We start from the raw sequence: 12,018 nt of genomic DNA on the forward strand, positions 1-12,018 counted from the left end.
AAAAAATCAGTAAATTTATCATTTCGGTATTTAGATTTAATGTTATTCGATTAGTGTTGTTTGTTTATATTTATTTATAACTTATAACATGCAAAAAATAAGAAAGTAAATAATATTAGTCACATGTATTCCCAATTTATAATTACAAAGATCAGCACACGTACAGTACATACCTATTCGTTCGAGAATCGTCGCACATCTGAGTGTCTGACTCTGCCTATCCTTCTTTTTAAGCGCTCGTATTTGCGCTTCCCTTTCTTTTTCCTCTATCGCTTTAGTCCATGTATGCCTATGCATACATCATAGTACGCCCTCACGATACTTTCGATTCGTCACTTTTCCGTCATAGATTTCTCATTTTACAATTATGTGACTCATAGCCTGGTGATAACGGAGAAAACAGACAGATACGACGTCTGTATAAGTCACAGTTATGATTTCACTGATTCGAGACAGCTTGGTAGCCCAAACGGCCCCAGGCTTTCGCCCGTGCACGCTAAGTGTCTTTCATTACAAGCATTTAACTTTCCGAAGCCTATGACAACAATTGTTTGGCATTGACGGCCGCGAATTTCGAGCCAATAAGCTGACTCGACTTGTTCGATTATGTCATCAACTCAATTTCATATTTATTTTCACATTTTTACTTCGCGTCCTTTTTTGTTCTTTTTCTGTTATTTACACGTGTAGGTCATTTCATTGTTATCCACATTTGATATCGTCATTTATCACACTGCTATGACGCTCTTGTCTGTCCGCTACAACTCTCAATAATTAACGTGATTGGCGAAGCGTACTGACAGCGGGCCAACAGAGAGTAGGGTCCTTGCCATAATGCGGTTTGCGCGCCTATTTTCATACGTGCGTTAATCGAGCCGAATAGTTTAGCCGAATATTCAGCTATTCGGCTACGCTTTTGGCCAATTATTCGGTATTCGGCCTGAGGCCGAATATACTATTCGTTGCAACACAAAATTGAAAATTTTTAATTTTGAATAAAATTGTTGCATCGTTTTGGACTCAATTATAAACTAATGTCCCATTTTCTTTCTCGACTGTTCTGAATACATTAGAAAGAAATAATTGGATTCGTATAAATTTGACACTCCGTGTTTCGAGACCTTTTGTTGCACTGTATAGAAATCAGAAATTGTTTGTCTCTCTGTTCTTAGATGTTTTCCCAATCTAAACCAAATTTTAATACTTATTCTATGTGACAAATCTGAAAAATCTTCAGCTTTCATATGATTATCAGATGAATATAGAATTATTATAAAAACTATTGTACTATGAAGTTATTCTTGACTGAAAAATGCGTATAATGTGATAAAAACTGGAGAAACTAGATAAAAAATGTAAAATTCAGCAAGAATATCAAGAAAAATAAAACATTTAAATGCTGTAGCAATAAATACTGGCATAGAATTTGACAGTATAACTTATTCTATGAATAAAGTGCAATTACACAGACTTCAACTACTGGAATTCTTGGACAAAACAGTCATCGTGATAATAAATCGGAAAAATTTGCATCGTCACAGAAAAAATTTCGAGTTTTACTTTGAGCGTTAAAGTCTTTGCGCTGCATTTATTTAGTTAGACGTTACATCTTTAAGCAGTATAAAGTTAGAGACCAAAATTTTAAGCTTTAGTCTGTATAATGTGCGCAGACTAAAGCTCAATACAGACTAAAAACTTCAATCCACAATACGATTGTGGTATTCAAGAGGAATAAACACAACTTTACTTAGTTTTCGCTGTAATAGGTACAATTACATTAGTGATAGTATAATGAAAGATGCTATTCTTAAAGAGTACAACTGGCCTTGTAACCCGCACTATATCATTCATATGCGAACAATGTTCTATCATGTATTCGCATTCATAAGCCTTAGGACATGAGGGCACTCGCTCCGGGGACATGTATGGGAATTAGTTTTCTCTTGCTTTGTTTCAACTGTCGGTATGTAGCTACCTTTTAACTTTTTATTTTGATTCTTATGCCATAACTTTCATAAGTTTCCATTGTTTAGATATTTCTGCTGAGCTTTATATTTTCAAACTAGTTTCTCCACTTTTGTATGAGATTATTATTTATATTGTTTAATTCAGAAAATTCCATTTAAAGTACTTATTAAAAGTAGTACCAATTTAAACACAGTAAAATGATCTTAATGCAGTTAAAGTGTATAACATTTTTTAAAATAATTGCACGTAGCATCATGTGCTCTGAACTAAATATATTTCATACTTTTTCCTGTTTGAATTCGCAAACGGTAAATCAGCACCATCAATGACCTTTCAAATCGATAATGTAAAAATAAGACTTTTTCCAAAGTTCTGAAAAAAATTTATAATTACCCAACTTTATTTGTAATTCAATTTGCTTATTTTTTAGTCTTTCTAGAAAACCATTCATTTTTTATTTAATAGATGCAGTGAGAAAGCCGCTATAATGTAAGTGGTCGACAGGCTTCAGTTTTGAGACATTTTCTCAACGTTGTTACTACAATAGAACATTTAATTTAAAACACATTCAATGCTTTCCATCAACACTTTAATAAAGTTCATTTTATTTAATAGATTTCTAAAAATATTTTAAAAATAATTTATGAAATTAATTCGGAACAAAGCCCTGAATGTATTTTCTTTCTGTGCAAAGGTTAAAAAGTACAAAGAAATAATTTAAGCCAGTTTTTGTGTCTTTTTAAGCTATCACATAAGCACAGTATGTCAATCTGACAGAAAAATTGAGAAAATTTTACATTGTTGTAGTGCATTATTAATTTCTTCTTTTTTCAAAATTTATAAACTAAATTTTACAATTGAATTATTAATTCTAGTAATGAAATCAGAAAATGTAAGTTAAACATTCAATTTGTTTTGTAAGACATTGCTTATATTTGGCGACTGTTCCTGTGATTTGAAATTGTAAAAAACGAAAAATGTAAAATTTTAATTATTATCGAAAAATATGTTTATTTTACAATTATGTTTAGATATGAAAACAAAATATTTATCATAATCATTAATAAAAATATCATTAATACTGTATATACAGTGAAAACTGCTTAGGCGACCACCTGCATTCGACGGGCACCTGCCAAAACGGGCAAAAATTTCTGGCACGGAATACCTTATCCATAGAGTCTTCGTATAAGTTACCTGTATTAAACGACCACCTGTGTAACGCGACCGCGGGCATCGATTTTTGGTCCGAAACAACATACAACACCTGTAATAAGCGACCACTTTCGCGAATGTATCTGGTCTAAACTATTGTAAGAACCCATCTCAACAACGTTTCCACCTCCTAATATAATGAATTAGTCTAAACTCTCGTTCGAACCCATCCCGGGCACTTCTCCCACCCTCGAAATTAGGTGCAGGTGTTAATAAATTAGTCTAGCAACAAAGGAAATTCATTTCAGTTTGTTGGAAAATGTCCGAAATGCAAAGTGCTGTCGTTAGAAGATCGTATTAAAGTTATCACAATAGCAATTAGCGGCGAAATTTAACTATGGGAAAACAAAATTTATTTTACCCTAGACCAGTGTTTCTCAACCTGTAACGAATCGTCGCCCCTTCAATGTAGTGTCGCCCCCTTCAATAAAACCGTTACGTAGTATCGCCCCCTTCACTACAAAATTCCGATGCCGAGGGACAAGGCTAACGCCAAATTTGTACCGCATTGAATAGACTAGTGACTAGTATAATGTTATTTGTTTAATTATTGTACGATATAACGAATAAAATATCTAATTATTCTTAATATAATGTGTTACTATATCGCCCAGAAAATTGTTTTTCGCCCTCCAAAATATAAATTGTTGCTAATCGCCCCCTAAACATGAAAAAACGCCCACATGGGGGCGATATCGCTCCCGTTGAGAAACACTGCCCTAGACCTACAGTATTTTCCTTGGGGGTGTAAAATATTGTACACGATACAATTAATCGGATGATCTCATCGTTTGATAAAAATCTATTTTTATTTATTTATTTTGAAGCTTATATACAGTACACGTGCGATAAATAGTTTCTGTATCGACCTACCTTATTTCCACGATATTTTTAGAAAAATAATATCCAAGTAATTTTCGCAGGCAAAATATTCAAAAAACAATAAACGCATTAATGCAAAAATCAGTTTTACTTCCTTTTTCGATTCCGCGATTGTAATGAAATCGTATAATGAGAAAAAATAATAAAATCGTTTTATTATTAATTAATAATTTTTCTTATTGTACTTAATTAATTAAGAAAATATTAAATATTAAAAAATACAGTATTTTTAAAGTTAAAATAAGATTAAACTAACGAAAACCAAAAGCAAAGTGATGGAGAGATAGGACGCGCTTGTATATTGATGACGTAATACACGTAACTGAGGAGCGAACGAAAAGAACCGAGTCGAATTAATTAAGTCGGAAAAAAGAAAGTGTGCATTATAATCGAGAAAATGCGAGTATTGTATTAATCTTTAAAATATTGGTATTAAATCTGTCTTATAATATCATGACGATTCCTGTAAATCGGGTTATCCGATAAGAATAAAATACAATACCAATATAGCCCTATCGTTGAAAAAATTAGCTTATTTTTGCACGCCTCGAGTTTTGCTTAGTAGAAATGGCTAAAAAGTGAGCAAAACACGTACGGAAATACGGTATTACAGCACCACCCGTATTGGACGACCACCTGCCTAAAAGACCACTTTTTGAAGGAACCGTGGGTGGTCGCCATAGACAGGTTTTACTGTAATAATTTACACAACGAATTTTTTTTTAAAAATGAAAATAGATAACTTGAATGTACTATATGTAAAAGTTAAAGTTAATAAATATTCTGATTAAGTAATAAAATTAATCTACTTTATCAAAATTTAATTAACCGTTATAAATAATAATGGTAATGTAAAGTGAAATAATAAAAATATATTTGTTTATATAAGATATGTTTAAATTTTATTTGATTTTTAAAATATTAATATTTTAATTTTCTTTCTGAATATGTAATAAATAGCTACCACTAAAATCGATAAAAAAAAAAAACATGAATATCATTCCTGTTTGACAGCCATAGATATTTATGCAAACTGATTTCAAACATTCGCTTTTTATTAACCTTCACTTGGAGATCACTGTATAGATTCAACAGATTGTCAGTTGTTTGTCTTTTTATATGTAGCCGTTCATTCATATCTTCAGTTATAATTCCTCGCTTCTGGTTCAATCCCTTTCCAGCATCTCTTAACATTTTCCGAAACTTATAATTGTTAGTATTAACAATTATAAGTATGAGCAGTATCTACTAGAGGTACACGATGACAACAATCACTTTCTGCATCTTCACTTTGAGAGGCACCAACTTCATGTTTTTGTTTATTTTTTTAATACTACATGTACTTCTTTACTTTCTCGTTTACCAAAATAAGTTTCGTAAATTTCCTCGCAGTCTTTTGCACACATGATTAACTTAATACATGACCATTCTCATCCATGCATATCTTGCTTTTCGCTGTTGTCTTATCGTGCAAAGAACATCTAACTTACTTTCGATTATTTTCCTTATTTATTTAATTACTTTATCTCTCGCTCCTCTTAATTTCCACACATTCAGTCGAAATTCACATTTCGGCTTTCTTTTTGTCACTTGGTATTCCGTTTCGGTTGCTTCCTGGCTTGAAGATCATATGCCCCACACTCTCAGATTCTGCTTTCCTTTTCGCTTTCCTTCTTTTAAGGTTTTTACTTGTTGGAATGGTAGCTCCACGCTCAACTCTTATTATCGTTGACCTGTATTTCCGCCTACACTGCCTTTTGTCGCACTTCTATTCAGCATTGGATATTCCCTATCAATTGCAATTGCGGCTGACATAACACACAGGGCCTGGAGATCGGGCAAGATGATCAACATTACTTGAAGCAGGGAAATGGTTGAAATAACACTATTAATTCGTAATATATTCAAAATCTGTAAATTTGCAAAACTAGTGTTCTAATTGAAAAGATTAAGCATAACACAGTTTGTAATATTTTAGTTTAATTAACTGAATTAGATTATATTATATACATTTTTGAATTCTTAGGCAAGCTTTGAATATATTCAAGTTGCAGAATATGAGAAGGTAGACAAAAATCAGAAAGAATCAATGGCAAAGCCATTAACAAGTAGACAAAGATCTCAATCAGTAGAATATGAAGAAGCTGTTGTGCAAACCCTTAGTATCAGTTCAGAAAATAATGGAATTATGAATAGAGACGAATATTTAAACATGAACGAACTGGAACATTTACCAGAATTGGAAATATTTCAGAAGTGATAATTGAAGGAGTCGAACTAGAATGTCACATCTGTGAAGTGAAATTTGACAACGAAGTATCTCGTGGAGAACACGAAGCAAAATTTCATTAAATTGATTAATCACTTCCAAATATTAATTTTCAATACACATCATTTGGTAACGATGTTACGAAACAACGTAAATCTTGCATTTTTATTTATTCATTTATTATAAAAGTATTTTTGATTTTTTGCATATATCAAATCGAGTTAGTAATTACGTTTTGTAAATCTCTTTATTTTTTAAACTAAAGTTAAAACAAAATTTAAATAAGTTTGTGTTGTACTTATTCATTTTATTCAAGTTAGCAATTTATTAGAAACACATTTATAAAAGTGAGGTTAAAATTTCTATAATAACTATTTTTCTTTATTATATTTTCCATTCATAGTTTTATGTTCTTCAAATTGTCTTTANTTTCTCTCTATATAAATTTTTTACAAAAGCAATTTCTGTTTAATTAGTGAAATTTTTTGAGCTTTATCAGATGATTGGTTATTGTTCTTTCGTTTGTTATTTGTTCTTTGCAATTAAAAACAAAATTGTTACGGAAACTTATGATACAGGAACACTTTGTAAGATGGAAAAAGTAGATTTGATTGTTAACATATTATAAAAGAAAATGCATTTTGGAATTACATACTGCTATTCAGTCTTAATTTTATGGTATATCTACTTAAGATATCACTGAACATATTAATACTTATTTATATTTTACATACGCGTGAAACTCACAGAAAGCTTAAAAATATCTATAGTGTAAGTAATGGTAACTAATAACGTAAGGTAAAATGAGAGAAAGAAATACGACTAAATAAATTAATACAAATAAAAAATAGTAAATAAGCAGTTTAGTGCGAGGTGAGTTTGAGCACTATGAAAAGTTTACAGATTTTGGCATGCTTTTCTATTAATATACAACGAAATATACCAAGGGTGGGCAAGCAAGAGGTCAGCGGCAGCCGAAATGTAGGTTTTGCAAAATGCATGGGAGACGCAGTTCTGTACTTTTTAATTGTGTACCGCATTTCTNTAACTATTTTTCTTTATTATATTTTCCATTCATAGTTTTATGTTCTTCAAATTGTCTTTAGTTATATATACTATTGACCGAATTAACGTAAATAGTTCCTTTCTTTTTAGGTTTCTATTGTATTTAAATTACTAAACACTTCCATTTTGTTTACACAGAAAAAGAGAATAAATACATTTGGAATTGTATAAAATTAACTTAAAATAAAAACAAATAAGTCCGTAATTGCTGAAGAAAATACAACAACGTTGAATTATTGCCCATTTAATTTTGGAAGTTATATTATGTTTTATGTGAGAAAGACTTGTTGTTGCCTGTTTGCATACAATCGTATTTATAACATTTTTCACATACAAATGTTATTCAAACAAGAAACTGAGTTGCAATCATTTGGCTCAAGTTAAACATTCTGACTATTGGGATCAGAGTCAAATCGTTTTTAGTTTTTCTTTGGTAAAGATGAGCTTGGCACTTGAAAACGGTTTGCACATGACTGCCTTCTTGTCTTTTACATTTCGCTTAGAAGTTCCATGATTATCTTCACAAAAGGAGAAGTTTAAAAGTTGAGCTTTATAGATCTAGGAGCGACTGCAGCGTTGTTAGATNTTTTACAAAATTGTGGAAATAAAATTGTAAAAATAATAATAAAAAGCAGAAATGAACACTATAGGCAAGAGCCGCTTGTGACTCAAAAAGGGCCGCATTTGCCGATGGTGGTAATATGTTATCTGTAAATTTTGTATAAAAAATGCATTTTTTAAGATTCTTTTAAAACCTTTGGCTAGGCGCGCCAGGAAACTATTACATTGTTGGACATGCTGAAAGCAGTAGTTTCCTGTTTTTATAAATCAATTTTGGAAAAGTTATAGTTATTTTTGTTGTTTTGTGATCTTATGAGAGTAATACATTGTATTTTTGAAGTCCTCATTTAAAAAATGCTACTCGAAATATGTCATTTTTATTTATTTAAAAACGAAAAGAAAAAAATATTAAGTTCCAGAAATTTTAATTAAAAAAACACCGAATTTCAAAGCTTTTTCTACAACTGTAATTAAGTCTGTGGCTGATTCGCTTTCACGTATGTTTCTTTCTAACTATCTAAACCAATAAATATTTTGTCACCACCCCGGCATTAAATATTTCGGGAAATACTGTCCCCTATTGTTGTAAAGCAATTAGCGGTAAGTGGATCGTGAAATCTAAGCTGTGACTCGCTTTCCTTTACGTGGGTTGACTTTGTTTAAGCCAATAAGTGTATTTTCACAAACCCTAGGCCAAAAATTTTTCAGTAAACACATCACCTAACATTCTACAGGAATTACAGGTAAAAAGGCATGTTAAGTTCAGTGTAAGATGTGTCAGACATGTGCCAGGTGTGTGGATGTCAGCAAGTGGTGATGGACAGTCCACAGCTTGGTCACATGTGTCAGGTGAATGAGGTAACAATATCCCCAAGAATGTGGGGGAGATTGTCCCGCCTAGAGAGGAAAAATTTGTGCCCTGCCCTTTGTGTTTGTAGAGTCATGGTGTGTGTGTGGAGACAGTACTGAGAGGAGTGCTGACCGCAGTACTGACCGGGGAGCTAACCAGAGTGGGTAGCTGTATGGTTGGTCAGGAACCAGTATTGAGTAATACAAATGATTGTCGGATACTGGAGTATTGCTCGATTGTGGAGTGCCAGAGAGTCACTCACTTATTAGAGACATTAAAGTGTAATTGTGTTGTTATTGTTAGACAGGAAGTGTACATTCTTTTCAAATTTGTATACGACATTTTCTGGTCCGTCGATATACAAGGCAGATTATTTGCTGATAGCATCAATAGTGTGAGGATCGCATTTGCGGGAAAACTTTATTATAAAATGTTTATAAATTATTATAACATTTTATTGTTCGGGAAAAAAATAATCTTTTATTTCGAAAAAATTATTCNAATAAAAGTAGCTTCTGATAGAAACCAAATTAAACCAATTTTTATTTTTTATTAAACATTTCGCAGACCACCTGCCAATCTCCACGCACCCCCAATTTAATTTTAGTTTCTCCCGGACACCATCAGCAGTTCCAAAAACCACAGGTGCTCATAGCAACCACTTTGGGAAAAATATTTTCAAATACACAAAGCTATGCACTGTATTCATTTTTTAAATAGAGTTCTCCAACTCATATTAAATTATTCACTCGTAACCTACACTAACAAAGACAAGATTAAATGTTGCAAAACTAAAACAATTTAATATTTTATATAAGAATTAAAATCGCTTTGTAATCTTTTAAATATTTAAAGTAACAACAATAATTTTGGTACTAGACAGTAACTAAGTAACTAACATCTACAAATAATGAAAATTTAAAACACTTTTACTCACACACTAAACTTCTTCTAGGAATTTTAGCAAGGACGAAACTTGATAAAAATTTTTGAGCAAGTTGAAAGTTATACTAAGAATAATAACCATATCTCTAGCGCTTAACAATAGGCACAAACGTTATTTATTTGCTGTAAATAAAAAATATGAACTATTATAAAGCCAATTATATCTACTCTAACACACTTTCTTTATAAAAATAAAATTCATGTAAATGAAATAATACAAAGTTTACGTGCAAATGTGTTATGAAGTACTTGATGGAAGGCAATCATCCTAAAGGTAAAGTCTTCTCCTCTTTTGGATCAATCAAAAACAGTTAACTGAGGAATCTGTTTCAGAGCTAATTATATTTGTAATACATGTACTTCTTTACTTTCTCGTTTACCAAAATAAGTTTCGTAAATTTCCTCGCAGTCTTTTGCACACATGATTAACTTAATATATATGACCATTCTCATCCATGCATATCTTGCTTTTCGCTGTTGTCTTATCATGCAAAGAACATCTAACTTACTTTCGATTATTTTCCTTATTTATTTAATTACTTTATCTCTCGCTCCTCTTAATTTCCACACATTCAGTCGAAATTCACATTTCGGCTTTCTTTTTGTCACTTGGTATTCCGTTTCGGTTGCTTCCTGGCTTGAAGATCATATGCCCCACACTCTCAGATTCTGCTTTCCTTTTCGCTTTCCTTCTTTTAAGGTTTTTACTTGTTGGAATGGTAGCTCCACGCTCAACTCTTATTATCGTTGACCTGTATTTCCGCCTACACTGCCTTTTGTCGCACTTCTATTCAGCATTGGATATTCCCTATCAATTGCAATTGCGGCTGACATAACACACAGGGCCTGGAGATCGGGCAAGATGATCAACATTACTTGAAGCAGGGAAATGGTTGAAATAACACTATTAATTCGTAATATATTCAAAATCTGTAAATTTGCAAAACTAGTGTTCTAATTGAAAAGATTAAGCATAACACAGTTTGTAATATTTTAGTTTAATTAACTGAATTANCCAGAATTTTTGTCTTTTTAAGCTAACAAATAAGCACAATACGTCAATGTGACAAAACAATTCTGAAATTTTACATTGTTGTAGTGCATTCTTGCTTTTTCATCTTTTCAAAATTTCTAAAGTGAATTTAACATTTAAATTACTTTTTTAAATGCAATCAAAAAAGGTAAGTAAAACGATCAATCTCTTTTGTTACATGTTATTTTTAATAGGCGACACTTGTCATTGAAAAATTGTAAAGATGAAAATTTTGAAATTTTAATTTTTATCGAAATAATACATTTCTTTTACTAGTATATTTCGATATAAAGAGGTAATAAAAGTATTCTAAAAGTATTAATAGCAAACTTAATAATTTATAATAATTTCCACAACGAATATTTTTTAAAGGATGAGAAAAAGAAACATGAATGCACGGAATGTAAACAAATATTTGCAATGAAATCGCACTTAGATGTGCACCTGAGAAGCCATACTGGTGAGAAACCGTTTCCATGCGATATTTGCGGTAAAAAATTCTCCCAGTCTGGAAATTTAACAATGCACAAAAGAATACATTCGGAAGAACGACCTTTCAAATGCAACTGTGGATACGCTACAAAAATTAAATTTTTGTAGAGTATCCACAGCGTATCTGTTATCACATGTCAAACGATTGTGAGGCCAGCCGATTAGGGGTGAGGTGTTTTCGACAGCCGAGCGGTTAATACTGTCGTGTGGGCGCGGAATGACTCACCGAGACAGGTTTACCATATAAAACCGTTTAATAATATACATAAATTGTTCTTACAACAATTCAAGAAGTCAGGCGAACGCCTATCCACCGATGGGTTACTAAAACAGTTCCCAAACAACACGGAAAAGTTCGACAGTTCGGTCGGTCCTTGGGTGTTTCGCACGTCGGACGCAGAGAACGATGTCCCCGGAGCACGCACCAGCACTTGTCGCGATGTCCTCGGTTAACGAGTTGAACCTCGGCGATCCTGGACAGAACGGGTTGTCGAAACCAGCTCCTAGGGCGTCGAAAGAGCCTTCGTTGTGTCTCTGTCGTGAGCACCAAATCCCAGCAGGGTAGCGCTACGCACCAAAACCCAAGACTCCGTAAAGTTCCCGAAAACGCGGTTTTATCAATTTTTCCACCGCGGTCGCCTCTCCATTGGTCTCTCCTCGTCACATGGTGACAATTCGAAACTCCAGGAAGGGCGCGGGAGAGTTCAACGTCGCGTCGGAACACGACTCCTCTCCAAC

The 12,018-nt window shown here is 32.6% G+C and overlaps 1 long non-coding RNA gene across 1 annotated transcript; it reads left to right on the top strand.

Moving 5' to 3' along the window:
* The first annotated feature begins 10,883 nt into the window (after positions 1-10,883).
* LOC111633599 lies at positions 10,884-12,012 on the top strand. The gene is made up of 3 exons (XR_002758077.1): positions 10,884-10,936; positions 11,065-11,083; positions 11,161-12,012. It is a non-coding gene; the product is annotated as an uncharacterized LOC111633599 (long non-coding RNA).
* Positions 12,013-12,018: the final 6 nt, after the last annotated feature.

The sequence above is a fragment of the Centruroides sculpturatus genome, unplaced genomic scaffold, assembly GCF_000671375.1.
Source record: "Centruroides sculpturatus isolate CEXI.00-Female unplaced genomic scaffold, Cexi_2.0 scaffold779, whole genome shotgun sequence".
Classification (NCBI taxonomy): Eukaryota; Metazoa; Arthropoda; class Arachnida; order Scorpiones; family Buthidae; genus Centruroides; species Centruroides sculpturatus.